Here is a 19,175-nt window from a genome sequence, read left to right as displayed (position 1 = left end):
CTTTCTGGACTTAGAAAAAAAGAAATCTAGAAAGAAATGTACAAGTTTTCATATGATGCATTTATATTTGTAAAAGCATAAATATATATAATCAGAAAGATCCATGCAAAAGCAGGAGATGATAATAATTAAGAGAACACAGAGTTATATGGCTTAAGGTGAGAGGAAAAACGTAGAGGACATAAATAATAAAAGAGAATTTAAAGAGAAGATCGAAACCTAAAGTAAATGGAGGCTATGTTATTATAGCTTTGAAATAGATGAGTGAAAATTAACCTCCTGATCTGATTTTTCATTCCCACTCTCTTACCCTCTATACAGAATAGGTTTTGTGTCATAATTCATCTTCCTAAAATATTAATAAAAATTGTATTGGTTTATACTTGGGCTTAATAGACAAAAGATCTTTAGATTGTGCTATTGGATTCTTAAACAAAGAGTTAATTTTAGGAATATTTGTTGCAAGGATAAAGATCTTACATTTTTCACACATTCTTGAATGATAGCTGCTTTAAGTGGTTGTGACATATTTTACACCCAATCATGTGACTGTTTAAAAATACTTAGGCCGGGCACGGTGGCTCAAGCCTGTAATCCCAGCACTTTGGGAGGCCGAGACGGGCGGATCACGAGGTCAGGAGATCGAGACCATCCTGGCTAACACGGTGAAACCCCGTCTCTACTAAAAAATACAAAAAAACTAGCTGAGCGAGTTGGCAGGCGCCTGTAGTCCCAGCTGCTCGGGAGGCTGAGGCAGGAGAATGGCGTAAACCCGGGAGGCGGAGCTTGCAGTGAGCTGAGATCCGGCCACTGCACTTCAGCCTGGGCAACAGAGCGAGACTCCGTCTCAAAACAAAATAAAAATAAAAATAAAAAAAATACTTAGTCTGCCATGTAGTTAACCTAACGTATTAAACATATGCTATGATATAACACAAAGGATCAGATTGTCAAATCTCACTCATATGAATCAGAGATCTAACCTAGTCTGATAGCTTTAGTAAATAATTTAGATTCTATAAATAATCACAAGCCTAGACAAACAAGGAAAGATCTGGGATAATATATGTAACTACATTACTTACACAGAGGAGAATTGCCTGGGCCAAGAAACAGCTCCACTTTCTATTCAGATAGTTATATAGCTTCTGAGACATTTCAGAGAGCTATCCCGTAAATACAAAGATTTGTATTTATTTACCATGAACCTATTGTAGACAATTTGCTAAAAGCATTCCGTAGATAGGGACTCTTTCATAAGCAAGTATTGAGTCGTTTGTTTGCCAAGAGTTCTATCATTAACGTATTTGCGGTGTTAATTGTAACTTGTTTATTGTAATATTTAATTTGATTTTTGAAGGACAGTAATACATTTGTTATCCTAATTGGTTAACGGGTCTATTTTTTAATTATCAGTATCTTAAAATACCTGTATTTACTAATTTATAAATGTACATCAGCTTTTACCATACTGGGGTCATAACTAAGAGCAAAGAACCAGAGTGAGTTACATAGTCATAGTCTAGTGAGGCCGAGTGCAATTTCAGGATTTATCCAAGTTTATAATTGACAAAGGCTGTATTGTTTTCTACTGGTATTCCTATTTAGCCTAGGACTAGGGAACTGTGCTAAACAATACGGTGTCTTGTGCCTGACTAAGATAATCATTAAATACAGTAAATAGTCAGACAAAAGAATAATAATGTTAATGTAGTAAATGTAGGAAGGCATTAATGTAGTCAAGATTTTATAGTCATTTTATAGGCTATTGTCTATCCAATAAATATGTAATGGCCTGACAGGTTCTTCCTGCCTGCTGTACAAACAAAATCAGTTTGTTGAGATGATAACATTGCAGTAGAAGGAGTTTAATTGACTTGAGATTGGCCATGCAGAAGAACTGGAGTTTTCACTGAAATCAGTTTCCGGAAATGCCTGGCAGTTAGGGTTTTTACAAACAATTTGGTGGACAGAGTCTGGGGCATGGGTGCCACTGATTAGTTGGGGCAGAAATCGTAGAATTTGTGAAAAATGGTCCCTGTGCTGCTATGTATGCCTCTGGGAGAAGTAATAGATTAGTTGAGTCATGAGTCTGGGTGGGATCAGTCTGAAAAACATCTTAAAAAAAAAAAAAAGAACAATCCTAGATGTTATCTATAGGAGCAATTGAGAAAGTCACAAATCTTGTGACCTCTGGCCAGATTACCCCTGCCACGTAAGGGATTGTAGAAACTACACCTGTCTTGTGACCTCTCAGCAGTCTTACAAAGGCAATTTCAATACTCAAACAGGGAGGCAATTAGTTGTACAGCGGGACTATTATTATTCTTGTTTCAAAATTAAACTATAAACTAAATTTCTCCCAAAGTAGCATGGCCTATGCTGAGGATGACCAAGGAAAGCTTGGAGGTTAGAAGCAAGATAGGGAGTCAATGGTCAGATTTCTCTTACTGTCATAATTTACCAAAGACAGTTTCAGATGTACATCTATGGTATCATACTGTTAACATTTTATATGTCTTTGATGTATCCCTAATACGATAGTAAGAAAATATCTGTCAATAGAATTGTTCACAAAATATTTGTTAAAAGTCAACAAAAATAAATAGATCTTCGAACAGTTTTGAAAGTTCAGATGTCAAAACTAATCAGAAATTTTAAAATTGAAATTTAATCTATTTGTCTCTGATATAGTCCGTGCATCTTGGCTACTACTGCACCAGAAGGTATACTAATCACCTACTGCCAGATGAAAGACTCATTCATAAAAAGTGTACTTTGGATATTTTAATATATTGTATTTTGTATTCTGTTGTTGTTGTTATCAGAGAACTTAGTTTATCTGTCTCCAAAAGCATGATTAGGTAATACGTCACTCGCGTCTTAACTCAAACCTGGATAAAATTGGACAATACTGAAATGATTAACTCTAGTTGTTTCTGATAATTTTTCCCATATTTTACACAGACTTGAACTCTCATATGACTTTTTACTAACTTGAGATATTAAATGCAAATATAAGCTAATGATTACTATTTCAATTACTTAAATATATGTAGACTTTATAAAAATTGGACTGAATTGTTATAATTTAAACTTAATCCATTAGAAAAATTGCTGTTCTAATTAGTGACAAAGTAACAAATTAAGATATAAAACGTGATTCGTACTTTGAAGTCTAACTTAATGGGTAATTGCTAATCTAGCACATGCAATAAACTTTGTGAAATGTTACATCTGGGAAAGGAGACAAAATGCAACAATACTAACAAAAGGAAGAATCATAAATACATTTAATTGGCCTACTTGCCACCTAAGACCCAATCTTATAAATAGGAAGCTCCTTTTAAGAGATAATGTAATCTATGGTGATTCAAAATCTGTCTTTTATCTTATAGTCTATCATAGGGGTCAACATTTTGTTATATAAAGAAAAGGATGTAGATATCTGTATTGTTGGTGATAATAAATTTGAAAGCTTATCAATAAAGAAAAAAATAAAAGGATGTATTGGAGAGCAACTATTCCCTGATAGGTAATGGTTGCTGAGAAACACTTTAGAATGTTTCTAACACAGGTCTTAAAAAATCCTGAAGCCACCATTTTCACAAAACATAGCATTAATCATCTATATCTATTATGTTAACATATAACAACTCTGTATGCTCTATGAGATATGACACATATCTACAATGTCTACAAATTCTTTGTTAAATGTCTCTTTACTTGAAAATCAGGTTCAATAACTTGCTCTTTAATGCTGTCTTGTTGACGGTAGGCAGTAAAAAGGGCATGAATGACTAAATGTTTTTCTGTTGCAAAACTGTATCTTCTCAGTTTTGTGACCACTGAAACTCAGGCAATTTACTTTCTGATAAATTGGGATTACTTTCTACATCAAAGTTGCTGGGGATGCAACATCAAGCAAGGCAGACAAGACTCCTGGCTCCATCTAGCTTACATGGTAGTGGAGGAGGAGTACAACAAACTGATGTCTAATATAATGTCAAAAAGTGATGAATGCTAGGAGAAAAATAAAGCACAGTGAGAGGATTGCTACTTTGATAGGATGGTAATGATAGATTTCTTTGTGGAGGTGGCATCTGAGAAATAACCATAGTGATATGAGGGAAATAACCAATCACATGGATTTTGAGGTAAGAATTTTCCAGAAAATAAATATCAGTTGTAAAGAGCCTATGATGGGATGTTTGATTTGTTCATGTAACAGTAAGGGGATCAGTGTGCTACCATAAATAATGGTTGATGATAAAGTTAGAAAAGTAGCAAGGAAATAATCACATAAGTTGGTATATTTTGGGGGAATGAAATTTATGTAAGGAAGCTTATTTATTTATTTATTATATAGTCTTATTGGGCATGGAAAACAAGAGATATTTTGTACATAGAGAGCCTATATACAAAATCAGATAGAACACAAATATCCTTCCTTTGCTATTTGCATATACTGCATTTCCTTTTTTTTCCTAGGCATGCTTGGGGAACATAGGAGGGTTTTAGTTGGGGAAATTACAACTCACAGTTTAAAGGAATCATCTGATTGTTGTAAGAAGGGTCTATTGGGGCTGGGGACAAGAATATAAACAGTTTGGAAACAATTGCAATAATCAAGGTGAGAGATTTTGGTGACCTTGCTCCAGAGTTGCAGTTCCTGAGGGAGTAACAAGTGGTAAAATTTGGAGCATATTTTGAGGTAGAGCCAGGAAATTTCGCTGTTTGGTAGGATTCAAGATTACAAGTAAAAAGTAATAAAATTTGAATATCATTGTGATATAGTTGTGAAAGAGAGAACTCAAGGATTTCCCCTTGCTTTTAGCCTCAGCAATAGAAAGAATAAAAATTGTCATTCACTATGATAGGGAAGACTTAGGGAAGATAAGTTATTTCACTGGGTGAGTGGGGACAAATTTGATTTTAGATATATTCGTTTTAATTTGCTTTTTAGCCAACCAAGATAATATGTTGAGTAGAGGATCAGATATATTGGCCTGAAACAGGGAAATCAAGGCTGAAGAAATATATTTGAGAGTGTCCTACATTTGAGCATGGGACAATGTGTAAGCCATAGGATTGGATGGATTACTTTGGCAGTATATGCAAATAACAAAGAGGATATTTGTGTTCTATCTGATTTTGTATATAAGCTCTCTATATACAACATATCTCTTGTTTCTCATGCCCACTAAGACTACATAATAAATAAATAAATAAATAAATAAATAAATAAATAAATAAGTTTCCTTACATAAATTTCATTCCCCCAAAATCTTATATCTTCTGTAACTGTGGGCTTTTATATATAGTGTGGATAACGTATTTGATAATAGTGTAAGAAGGATGCACTAGTTATCTATTCCTAGTATACTTTTTCTCAGATATTTGCATGACTCATCTCGTTAGAAAAGTATTTCCCATTGTTTTTCAAGTTATGATGCAATAACTGAAATTAGACTTGCCCTTCTGAAGTAAACAACTAGAAAGCTGAACAACGTCATAAGTCAACTGTTTTCAAGCATTCAGTAAAAAAACACTGTGGTCTTTGAGGGAAGAAAAACACATGAGTTAAGCCTTATATTCACATCAGCTGTCTGCCTAGGGACACTCCCCACAACGCTATGCAGGGAGATAGAATTTAAGCACAGAACCTTATTCTCACTGAGCTAAGAAGACAGGTATCAGTTTCAGTAATAGAAGAGGTTATATTTTTAGGGTAAGGTACCAGAGAGAAGTGAATTACATAGAGGACGTGGTAAGCAAAATTCTATAATGGCCCCAAGACCCTGTCCCCTGATGTACACAACTGTATACATCCGAGGACTTCAAATATGATGAATTTTACTCCCATGATTAGGTTTTGTTGTATGGCACAGTTGACTTTGAATAAGATAGATTATTCAGGATGAGCCTAACCTGGTGAGGTGAGTGCTTTTGTCTTCTCCAAATAGTTGCAGAGGACATTCTTTCCAGCCATGTTGTTAGCTGCCCATTGAGGTCACATGGCAAGGAATGCAGGTAACTTCTAGGAGCTGAATGTAGCCACTGGCTGACAGACAACAAGGAAATAGGGACCTCGGTGCTCTAGTCTCAAAAAGCTGAAGTCGATCAATACCCTGATTGAATTTGGAAGTATTCTTTCGCCAGAGCTTCCAGAAGGGAACATGGCCCTGTCAAAACTTTGATTTTAGCCTTTTAAGAAGCCGAGGTGAGGACTAGGTACTCTGTGCCTTGTCCTCTGAGCTTCAGAGCTGTCACTTAATAAATGGATGTTATTTTAAGCTGCTAAATTTGTGGTAATTGGTTTCACAGCAGTAGAAATGTAATAGAGAAGTGGACATCAAAATCTTTGAGGGTTTCCTACGGGTCATTTTTCAAGAGCTTAGCTGTTCATCAGCAGGAAAGATTCTTTGAGGACTAAGTAAGAGGAGCTATTGCTTGAGTGAGAGTTGAACTGAGATAGCATAGGTCACAGAGTGCTGAGAAGTAGTGAAGTTCTGGCCCAGCCAGAGTAGAGAGAATTCCCTGAGCACCTAGCCCTTTCAGTGACACCCCAGAGAATTTACAGATCAGTAATGAGAAATGCCTACTGCATGAAAGGCACATCTTAGGACTAAGAACAAAATGAAACTGTCATTTACAAAGAATAGGGCCAAGTCTGGTGATATCAATGGGTCTCCCAGTAATTTAACTGCTTTCTAGAACCATATTCAATACCCATAAAAGAAGACTAGTTAAGCAAAACTCAGTGGCATAACATTGACAATATCCCTGTAATTAAAACATTCACTAAAGGCAAAGAAACATGAAAATGTAAAAACAATCAAGAGAGAAAAAAAGCTGCCAAAAGAAATCTATGAGAAAAAGACTCAAATATTAGAACTGGTAGACAAAGAGTTTGAATCGTAAGTAAAATTATGAGTAAGAATGCAAAGGAAAAGAAAAACATCTAAATAGAAAATCTCAGCAATGATATGAAAAATGTTAAAAGAACAAAATGAAGATATTAATATCTAAAAAATAAAGTACTTTATTTGATATGACAAACTGCATTAGATAGGTTTAACAACATACTGAAAACTATAAAATGAGTGGTCAGTTAATGTGAAAACAGAACAATAGAAACTATCCCATTATTAAAAGAAAGAGAAAAAAAGGAACAAATAAATAGGTACTCAATATCTTGTAGGAAAATCTCAATTGATCCAACATACATATAATTTGCATTCCTAAAAAAGAGACTAAAATACTTTGGAAATAAAAACATTATTTGTAGGGGAATACATAATTGCCCAAATTTTCTGAAATCTTTTTAAAAAATGTCAAGCTACAGATCTAAAAACCTACTAAGAAGAAAACAACACCTAGATGTATCATATGCAAACCTATGTTAAAACAGCCAGAAAACAAAAGAAGAAAGGGGAAAAAGATACATTGTATATAATATTTGACTGATTCCTCATCAAAACAATAGACCTGTTTAAAGTGTGTAAATACAGAATTCTATATTGTATAAAAATGATGCTGAAATTAAAACATTTTGAGATAAACTAAAAATGAAAAAATATGTTAGTACTACACCTGAACTAAATGAACTATAATAAATGCTAATGAAAAGTTTTTCAAATGAAACTCAAATCTTATAAAATAATAAATATGTGAGTATAAAAAATAGTTTTCTTCTGTTAATTTCCTTAAAAGACACTGTTTAAAGCAAAACTGATAACATTATGCATACAAAGGTAAAATTTATGGCAAAAATAACAAAAATTTAGAGAGGCATAAATGGAGTTATATAAGGTTCTTACATTGTATGTGAAGTGGTACAATATTTACTCTAAGCAAACCATAATATGTTAATGATGCATATTGAAATAACTAGTGCAACCACTACAAAAAATTAGAGTTACACTTATAAAGCTTTCAGAAGAGTTAAAATGGAAAGGAAGGAAGAAACAACAGCAGAATTAAAATTTTTAAATATGGGACAAATAGAAATCAAATACCAAGATTGTAGATCTAAATCAAACCCTATCAATATTTGCTTTAAGCATAAATGTACTAAACACTGCAATTATGAGATAGAGATTATCAAGCTGTGTACAATACTGATACCCAACTGCACTGTATTCACAATAAATACGTTCAAAATTTGAAATAAAAATGTAAGAAAAGAAAAAATACAGAAAAAGACATACTATCCTAACAGTTTGTTTAAATAAATTTATATCAGACATAATGTACTTTAAGACAAGGGAGTATTTACAGAGATAAATATGCATATTTCAAACTATAAAATGACACTTTTATAAGGAAAATATAACCTTTTAACTTAGTGGACCTAAATAACAGTATTTCATGAAACAAAAACAGAACTAAAGAAAGAAATACAAAAATATAAAATCCTAATTGGAGGTATTAATGTCGTATTTTAATAATTTGTAGAGCAACTAGACTAAAAAATCAGTAAAAATATTAAAACTGTTAACCATCAACCGAATTGATTTAGTTGATATTACAGAATACTTCACCCCACAACTACAGCATGAACATTTACTCATTTTTTACCTACACGTGTATTATTCACCAAGATAAACAATATAATGAGTCATAAAATGGGTCTCAATAAATTTCAAAATACTGAAAATATACATAATGTGTACTATGATCATAACCAAGACAAATTCAAAAATCAGTGTCAATCAAATACTAAAACATTCTTATGTTTTAAAATTGAATAATACACTGCTAAATCATTCATAAGTCAAAGAAGAAATCCCAAGCAAAAACTTTTTTTCAAATTGAATGGTACTGAAAACACCACATAGCAAAAATGCAGCTATTGAAGTATCAAATGTAAATATACAGCTTTACATATTCCTGTTAGAAAAATAAGGTGTAAAATCAATATTCTAATCTTCTAATTTAAAAATTGAAAATAAGAGAAGAAAATAAAATTGAGTAGAATAATAAAGGTAACAGGAGAAATCAATTACAGATAAATGAGGAGAAAATTTAAAAAGAATGAAAAGGAAAGCCTCAGAAACAGGGAAAATTATTGATAATAATACATCTGATGTATACACATATGTATTATATCATGTATTGCATACCCAATAACATCCTACTGTATTTTGACTTTCTCAAAATCTTAATATCCAGAATCTTAATTACCATAATATGCCAACATGTCTTCTTTTCAATTTCTCGCTAAATATTTCCTATGATGCCAACTTAAAAAAAATAGATTCAGAGGGTATAAGCACAGTTTTTGTTGCATTAGTATATTGCATAGTGATGAACTCTAAATTTTTAGTGTACTCATAAGCCAAATCATGAACATTGTACCCAAGAGATAATTTTTCAACCCTCACTCCTTCCCACCCTCTCCACTTTTGGGGTCGCCATTGTCTATTATTCCCCTCTGTATACCCATGTATACTGGCTTAGGATACTGGCTTCTAGCTCCAGCCATGTTGCTACAAAAGACGTAATTTCATTGTTTTTTATGGTTGCATAGTATTTCATGGTGTATATATGCCACATTTTCTTTATCCATCATCCATTGATGGGTGCTTAGGTTGATTCCAAAACTTCACTATTGTGAATAGTACTGTGATAAACATACGAGTGCAGGTGTCTTTTTTGTATAATTTTTTTTTCCTTTTTTTTTTCTTGAGACATGGTCTTGCTCTGTCATCCAGACTGGAGTGCAGCGGTGCAATCATAGGTCACTGCACACTTGAATTTCTGGGCGCAAGCAAGCCCTCACACCTGAGCCTCCCAAGTAGCTGGCATGACAGGTGTACACCACCATACTTGACTAATTTTTTAACTTTTTGTAGAGACGGGGTGCTGCTGTGTTACTCAGGCTGGTCTCAAAGTCATGGGCTCTGGCAATCATCCTACCTGGGCCTCCCAAAGTGCTAAGGTGACAAGTATGAGCCACTGCACCCAACCTATATAATGATTTCTTTTTCTTTGGGTGGATATCTAGCAGAGGAATTGCTGGGTTGAATGAAACTGCTATTTTAGTTCTTTGAGAAATCACCATACACTTCCCATAGAGGTTTTACTAGTTTATATTATATATTTTACTAATTTATATGTGTCTCCTTTTCTCTGTATCCTCACCAACATCTGTGGTTTTTTGACTTTTAATAATATCCATTCTGACTGGTGTAAGATGATATCTCATTGTGACTTTAATTTGCATTTCTTTGATGGTTGGTGATGTTGAGTATTTTTTCATATATTTGTTGGCTGCTTATATGTCTTCTTTTGAAAAATGTCTTTACATATCCTTTGCCCACTTTTTTTTTGAAAAGGAGCCTTGCTCTATCACCCAGGCTGGAGTGCAGTGGCATGATCTTGACTCACTGCAACCTCGTCCTCCTGGATTCAAGTGGTTCTCCTGCCTCAGCCTCCCTAGTAGCTGGGACTATAGGCACGTGCCATGATGCCCAGCTAATTTTTTTTTTTTTTTTTTTTTTTAGTAGAAATGGGATTTTACCATGTTGGCCAGGCTGGTCTCGAACTCCTGACCTCAGATGATCCAGCCACCTCGGCCTCCCAAAGTGCTGGGATTACAGGCATGAGCCACTGCACCCTGCCTTTTGCCCACTTTTTAATTAGGTTATTTGGTTTTCTTCTTGTTGAGTTGTTTTGAGTTCCTTGTAGATTCTGGATATTTGTCCTCTGTCAGATGCATAGTTAGTAAATATTTTCTCCCATTCTGTAAGTAATCTGTTTATTCTGTTGATTATTTCTTTTGCCGGGTAGAAGCTTTTTAATTTACTTAGGTGCCAAATTTTTTATACTTGGTCCCTACATTTTTATAGCCCACTTCTTTCCTGGATCCTGCCACATACCAAGGTTAGAGGGACTATAGTGAACATCCATTGTTTTTGCTATGCAGCACCTTCTGATAACAAGTTTTCAATTTTTTCAGTCCATTTTGTTTATCTTAGAGTTCCGTCCATCTGTCATTCTGCATGACTTAGACCTGGAAATTTGGAGCATTTTATTTGCCTGGCCACTGTGATGGTGAAGAAACAGACACATAAGGAAAACTGAGTTTGGGAGATGAAAGTGGATTTTGCTATAATTTCTGGAAAAGGTATTCCTGCTCCTTCCTGTAAGGCCTGAGATTGTGTACGAACGGGAGCTCATACAGTCATCTTGTTACCACTTGGAACCCAAAAGATAAAAGCAAACCAAGAAATGACAGAAGATAAAATGAGTTCTAATAAGATTGAATTCTGAAGCCAAATCTACCATTGCAATTTTAGTTATGAGACCAAATAAATTTATTTTTTGCTTACACAAAATTTGATGGGGATTTTGTCATTTACAGGGTTAAGAGTCTTGGCTAAAACAGAGAAAGGTACTCTTTTAATGTTAAAGTGTACAGGGCATGTGCCAACAAATGCATCTGCTTTTGGTTATGTAACAGAAAAAAAAATCTATGCATGTGGATATAGAACCATAAACTGTAATAAGAATATTGGATCTCACAACAGATTTTTAGCTAGCAAGAAGATCTTCTTCTTTAGCAAGAAGACCTGTGTTTGATATTAGACCAGTTGGAATTTTTGCCAATAGATAACATAAAGTCTAAAGCCAGAGCCAGGAATGCTAAGGCAGTATACAGAGATATCTTTACACTTATTCACAAATTGACCCAGAGAAGAATTTATGCCACTTCAGAATTTGGCCATAACTATGGCATGTTCAGCAGACAGTGAGGGGTACATATTTACATAGAAAACAGTGAGGAAACTAGAAACTCCTGTGAGAGGATCTAGGTACTCTCAAGCATGAATCTAGATGGAATATTTTCTATCCCAACTTGTGCCAGGAAAAAGCGCTCTTTGGTGGGAAGTATTCAAGGAAGCAGGTAGGAGGCTTTGAAGGAAATCAATGTAGCTCGGAGAAGAAATGATTTAAAAAGAGAGTATTATGGAAAGAGAAGTATATTCAAAGGAAGAAATGACCAATTTGCAAATCAAAGCAGCCAATGACAACTTCCCACAGACAACTGACCTAAAAGCAGCTAGCTGGGTGCACAGGGAAACTAGAAACTCCCTGAAGTGTAGCATGCAGTTATTCGTGTGAGTTCTTTTTCATCTACTATTGAGAGAGGGGGTGGTAAAGACTGAAGAGCAAGAGATGGTGGCAGTTTTTGGTCTACTTTTCTACCCTTTTCCTGGGGCATTAACCATCTGACAACAGAAGGATAAAAAACCACTTTATCATACCTTAGAAGCAACATGGAAGTAGGTATTTTCTGAGCAACAAGAAAACTCAGAGTGTCTACTGTTTACTCTGAGTTCAGACCATGGTGAAAGCCATTTCCAACTGTTACATCTCCAATCAGCAATGGAAATAGAGGGACCCAAGTGACCGAATTTCAGAGCAGAGTGCTGAGTGTCAGAAGAGGTGACACCCTCAATGGTACAGAAAATAATTTAAGTGGGCTGAGAGTTAATAGGGGAAAGACAAGAAGAGTCCAACAAAGAAGGGGATTTTGTTTAACGAGGAGTAATAGCCAAGAAGGTTTTGAAGGTTAAATGAGAGAATTTTGTCATAAGTTCTCTGGAGCAAATGGGCCTAGTAGGGATGGAGGTGTGCAACTGTCTTACGGTGTAGAAAATTACGCCCAAGTCTCAAACACCCTGTGAATTCTGCAGAGAGAGTACTTTGTCATTTGAACCTCAAAGAAAGGATTTCTTTTTTTCTTTCCCACTCCAAGAATCCTTAAGATTCATTTTCAATTGTTGGCTATCTTTATCTAATGAATAATATATTATTCTTCTGGGTGATTTTAATAAATGATTATCTTCATTTTCTGTTGCTTATGACAAAATACCTGAAACTGGCTAACTAATGAAGAAATGTCTTAAAGTTGTGAAGGTTGAGAAGCCAATGGTCAAAAGTCAAGAGGCCATGTATGGTGAGGGCCTTCTTGCTGATGAGGACATTCTGCTGAGTCTCAACTCAGTGCAGGAGACTACATGAAGAAGGGGGTGAGTATGCTAGCTCAGGTATTTTCTCCTTATTTTACAAAGCCACCAATCCCACTCCAATGATAATCCATTAAACCCTAGTCCATTAAACCATGAATGAATTAATCCATTCATGAAAGTAGAACCTTCATTACCCAATCATCTCTTAAAAGCCCCCCTATTAAAACTGCCACATTGGGGATGCCACATGTGTTTCGAAGGGTAAAAATATTCAAACTATGGAAATGATTCTATTGGCCTGTATATGTACTATTTAGCTTCAATGGTCAGATTCTAGAAGCTAGAAATGTTTTCTAGATGACTTATATTGTACAGATTATAGGACCGTGACACATGTAGGCAGATCTTTAATAAATGCCTTTTGTTTGTTTGTTTATTTATTTATTTATTTATTTGCTGTCAGGTGAGCATTTTCTTTTTTATTATTATTTCAGTTGTTTTAGGGGAACAGTTGGTGTTTGGCTACATGGCTAAGTTCTTTAGTGGTGATTTCTGAGATTTTGATGCACCCATCACCAGGGCAGTGTACACTGTATTCAATAGGCAGTTCTTTATCCCTCAGTCCCTTCCCACCCTTCTGTACAAGTCCCCAAAATCCACTGTACTATTCTTATACCTTTGCATCTTTACACCTTAGCTCCCACTTATAAGTGAAAACATACGATGTTTGGTTTTCCATTCCTAAGTTATTTGACTTAGAATCATGGCCTCTAACTTCATCCAGGTTGCTGTGGATACCATTATTTCATTCCTTTTTATGGCTGAGTAGTATTCCATGGTATAAATATATCACATTTTCTTTATCCATTTGTTGATTGATGGGCATTTGGGCTAGTTCCATATTTTCACAATTGTGAATTGTGCTGCTATTAACATGCATGTGCAAGTGTCTTTTTCGTATAATGACTTCTTTTCCTCTGGATAGATAGATATTTGTAGTGGTAGTAGTGGAATTGCTGGATCAAATCGTAGTTCTACTTTTAGTTCTTTGTGAAATCTCCACGCTGTTTTCCATAGTGAATGTACTAGTTTACATCCCCACCAGCAGCATCAAAGTGTTCCCTTTTCACCACACCCATACCAACATCTATTTTTTTTTTTTATTTTTTGATTAAGGCCATTTTTACACAACTAAGGTGGTATCGAATTGTAGTTTTGACTTGCATTTCCCCATTAGTGATGTTGAGCATTTTTTCATATGTTTGATGGCCATTTGTATATCTTCTTGTGAGAATTGTCTATCCATATTCGTAGCCTGCTTTTTGATGGGATTGTTTGCTTTCTTGTGCTGATTTGAGTCCCTTATAGATTCTGAATATTAGTCCTTTGTTGTATGCATAGTTTGTGAATATTTTGTCACAGTCTATAGGTTGTCTGTTTACTCTGCTGATTATTTCTTTTGCTCTGCAGAAGCTTTTTAGTTTTTTTAGTCCTTTATAGATTCTGAATATTAGTCCTTTGTTGTATGCATAGTTTGTGAATATTTTGTCACACTCTGTGGGTTGTCTGTTTACTCTGCTGATTATTTCTTTTGTTGTGCAAAAGATTTTTAGTTTAAGTACCATCTATTTATCTTTGTTTTTGCTACATTTTCCTTTTGGTTTTAGGTCAAAAACTGTTTGCCTAAGTCAGTGCCTAGAAGAGTATTTCCAATGTTGTCTTCTGGAATTTTTATGTTTTCAGGTCTTAGATTTAAGTCTTTGATCCATCCTTAGTTGATTTTTGTAATCCATCTTGAGTTGATTTTTGTAATCACTTATTGAGATTATAATTCTTGTTTTTAGTTATGTTATGTGGTGTATCACATTTACTGACTTGCATATGTTAAACCATCCATGCATGCCTCTTATAGAACCCACCTGATCCAATGTAGGTTATCTTTTTTGGTTGCCTTTGGATTTGGTTTGCTAGTATTTTGTTGAGGAGTTTTGCATCTGTGTTCATTATGAATATTGGTCTGTAGTTTTTTTTTGTTGTTGTTATGTCCTTTCCGAGATTTGGTATTAGGGCGACACTGGCTTCGTAGAATGATTTGGGGAGAATTCCCTCTTTACCTTTTGGAATAGTTTCGGTAGGATTGATACCAATTCTTCTTTGAATTTCTGACAGAATTCAGCTGTGAATCAGTCTGGTCCTGGACTTCATTTTGTTGGCAACTTTTTAATTATCATTTTAATCTCACTGCTTGTTATGGGTCTGTTAGAGTTTGAATTTCTTCCTGGTTTAATCTAGGAGGGTATCTTTCCAGGAATTTATCCATCTCCTCTAGATTTTCTAGTGTGTGTGTGTAAGGGTGTTCACAATAGCCTTAAATGATCATTTGTGTTTCTGTGGTATCAGTTGTAATAGATCCTATCTTGTTTCTAATCAAGTTTATTTGGATCTTCTTTTTTTGGTTAATCTCACTAATGGTCTATTAATTTTGTTTATCTTTTCAAAGAACTAGCTTTTGGTTGCATTTATCTTTTTTTTCTTTTTTTTTCGGTTGTTTTTTCAATTTCATTTAGTTCTGCTCTGATCTTGGTTATATCTTTTATTTCTGCAGGTTTGGGTTTAGTTTGTTCTTGTTTCTCTAGTTCCTTGAAATGTAACCTTAGATTGTGCCCTTTCAGACTTTTTGATGTAGGCATTTAATGCTATGAACTTTCCTCTTAGCACTGTTTTTGCTATATCCAAGAGGTTTTGATAGGTTGTGTCACTATTATCATTCAGTTCAAATATTTTTAAAATTTTCATCTTGATTTCATTGTTGACTCAATGATCATTCAGATGCAGATTTAATTTCCATATATTTGCATGGTTTTGAGGGTTCCTTTTGGAGTTGATTTCCAATTTTATTCCACTGTGGTCTGAGAGAGTACTTGATATCATCTCAGTTTTCTTAAATTTATTGAGATTTGTTTGTCTCTTATTATGTGGTCTACATTAAAGTGGAATATATATTATGCAGTTGTTGGGTAGAATGTTCTGTAAATGCCTGTTAAGTGCATTTGTTCTAGAGTATAGATAAAGTCTTTCTTTTTTTTTTTTTTTAACTTTCTGTCCTGATGACTTGTATAGTGTTGTTGGTGAACTATTGAAGTCCCCCACTATTACTGTGTTGCTGTCTATCTCATTTCTTATGTCTAGTAGTAATTGCTATATAAATTTGGGAGCTCTAGTATTAGGTGCACATATATTTAGAATTGTGATATTTTCCTATTGGACTAGTCCTTTTATCATTATGTAATATCTCTCTTTCTATTTTTTAACTATAGTTGCTTTAAAGTCTGCTTTGTCTGATAGAAGAATAGCTAAGCTTGCTCTCTTTCGTTGTCCATTTGCATGGAATGTCTTTTTTTACCTTAATCTTAATCTTTTTATGAGTCCTTATGTGTTAAGTGAGTCTCTTGAAGGCAGCGGATACTTGGTTGCTGAATTCTTATCCACTCTGTCATTCTGTGTCTTTTAAGTGAAGCATTAACACTTAGTATTGAGATGTGAGGTACCATTCTATTCATCATGCTAGTTGTTGCCTGAACAACTTGTTGTTGTTGTTGTTGTTTTTTCATCCTGTTACTGTTTAATAGTCCCTGTGAGATTTATGCTTTAAGGAAGTTCTATTTCGGTGTATTTCAAGGTTTTGTTTCAAGATTTAGAACTCCTTTTAGCAGTTTTTGTAGTGTTAGCTTGGTAGTGGCAAATTCTCTCAGCATGTGTTTTTCCAAAAAAATACTTTATTTTTCCTTCATTTATGAAACTTAGTTTCACTGGATACAAAATTCTTAGCTGATAGTTATTTTGTTTAAGGAGGCTAAAGATAGAATCTCAATCCCTTCTAGCTTGTAGGGCTTCTGCTGAGAAATCTTCTGTTAATCTGATAAGTTTTCCTTTGTAGGTTACCTGATGTTTTTGCCTCACAGCTTTTAAGATTCTTTCCTTCATCTTGATTTTAGACAACCTGATGGCTGTGTGCCTAGATGATGATCTTGTGATGAATTTCCTGGGTGTTCTTTGAGCTTCTTGTATTTGAATGTCTAGATCTCTAGCAAGGCCAGGGAAGTTTTACTCTGTTATGCCCTCAAATAAGATTTTCAAACTTACAGATTTCTATTCTTAATCAGGAACACCAATTATTCTTATGTTTGGTCATTTAACATAATCCCAAACTTGTTGAAGTCTTTGTTCATTTTTTAAATTCTTTTTCTTGCTGTTTTTTCAAATTGGGTTAATTTGAAAGCCTTGTCTTCAAGCTCTGGAGTTCATTCTTCAACTCATTCGATTCTATTTTTGAAACTTTCAAGTATATTTTGCATATCTCTAAGTTTGTCTTTAATTTCCAGAAGTTGCAATTTTTTTTATTTGTAATATCTATTTATCTGGGGATTTTTTTCATCCATATCTTCTATTATTATTATTATTTTTTAAGTTGGTTTTTTCCCTTCTCTGGTGCCTCCTTGAGTAGCTTGATAATTGACCTTCTGAATTCTTTTTCTGGCAATACAGAGATTGTTTCTTGGTGTGGATCTGTTGCTGGTGAGCTAGTGTGATCTTTTGGGGGGTGTTATAGAACCTTGTTTTGTCATATTACCAAAAATGTCTTCCTGGTTTCTTCTCATTTGGATAGACTACGTCAGAGGAAAGATCTGTGGCTCAACAGTTACTGTTCAGAATTTTTTGCCCTGTGGGGTGCTCCCTTGATGTGGTGCTCTCCCCATTCATGCAGGGACTGAGCTTCCTGAGAGCTGGATTGCAGTGATTATTATTGCTCTTCTGAGTCTAGCCACCTAGTGGAGCTACAGGGCTCTAGGCTGGTACTGGGGAGTGTCTACAAAGTGTCCTGTGATGTGATCCATCTTCAGGTCTGTCAGCCATGAATGCCAGCACCTGCTCCACTGGAGGTACCAGGAAGTGAAGTGGACCCTGTGAGAGTCCTTGGTTGTACTTTTGTTTAATGCACTGTTTTTCTCGAATCCTGGTTATGCTGGCAGTGAAGTTATCATGTGGACACACTCAGGACATCTGGTTAGCCTCGATATTACAGACGGTGAAATTAGCTGTTGCTTTCTCCTTTCTTGGAGCATGGGTGTTCTGTTATGAGTTGCTGTAATGGCTTAAGTTGGTTGACCTCCAGCCAGTAGATGGTACTTTCAAGAAAGCATCAGTTGTGGTAGTGTAGGGGGAATACAGGCTTGCCTTAAGTTTGCCTGGATAAGCATTCAGGGTTCTCGGCGAGGGGCAGGGCCATAGAACTCCTAGAAGCCTCCCTGCTAAGAAAACAAGCAGGGCTTTCAGACCTTGACCTTCCCTGCCTGCTGCAGCTTCTGTGCTCATACCTGCATTTCCCATTTGCCCACCCAGATTCTGCCCAAGAAAATTCATGCTTGATTGGAATTATTACAAAGTTTAGCTGAAAGTCTCCTCCCTCTGGCCCTTCCCTAATTCCACTGACTGCCCTCCCCAAGGACCACTGTAAGATAAAGTCAAAAATGGTTTTCCCTGGCTTCCCTGGGGACAAGGAGTGTCTGCAGCACTCTTCCCACTGCTTTTTCTACTTTTCTATTTCACTCAGCTCTCTAAATTTGTTTCAGCTCTAGATATGATTAAATCTTTCTCTCATGATCTGGATTTTCAGGTTCCCCAGTGAGGATGTGTGTTCAGAGGTGGACTTTGGTGCTCACAGATTTTTGGCTGTCCCACAGTTTTCAGTGGCAAGCCTTAGTGTTAATTTTTATACAAGTTTATGCACAAGGTAAATTTTTGTTTTAACTTCAGGAAAATAATGTTGCTCAGTCTCTAAAAAAAGAACCAATGAATAAAAATGAGTTAGATAAGGGCTGGGCATGGTGTCTCATGCCTGTAATCCCAGCAGTTTGGGAGGCCAAGGAGAGCAGATCACACAAGACCAGGAGTTTAAGACCAACCTGGCCAACATGGTGAAACCCCATCTCTACTAAAAATACAAAATGTAGCTGGGCGTGCTGGCACATGCCTGTTATCCTAGCTACTTGGGAGGCTGAGACACAAGAATCACTTTAACCTGGGAGGCAGAGGCTGCAGCGAGCTGCGATCGCACCACTGCACTCCAGTGTGGGCAACAGAGCAAAACTCTATCTCAAAAAAGAAAAAAAAAAATTAGTCAGATAAAGGTAT

Source organism: Trachypithecus francoisi, unplaced genomic scaffold (assembly GCF_009764315.1).
Source record: "Trachypithecus francoisi isolate TF-2019V2 unplaced genomic scaffold, Tfra_2.0 Lachesis_group1, whole genome shotgun sequence".
In the NCBI taxonomy this organism is placed as follows: Eukaryota; Metazoa; Chordata; class Mammalia; order Primates; family Cercopithecidae; genus Trachypithecus; species Trachypithecus francoisi.
The sequence above is the reverse complement of the archived record's forward strand: the minus strand, read 5'-3'. Positions refer to the sequence as shown.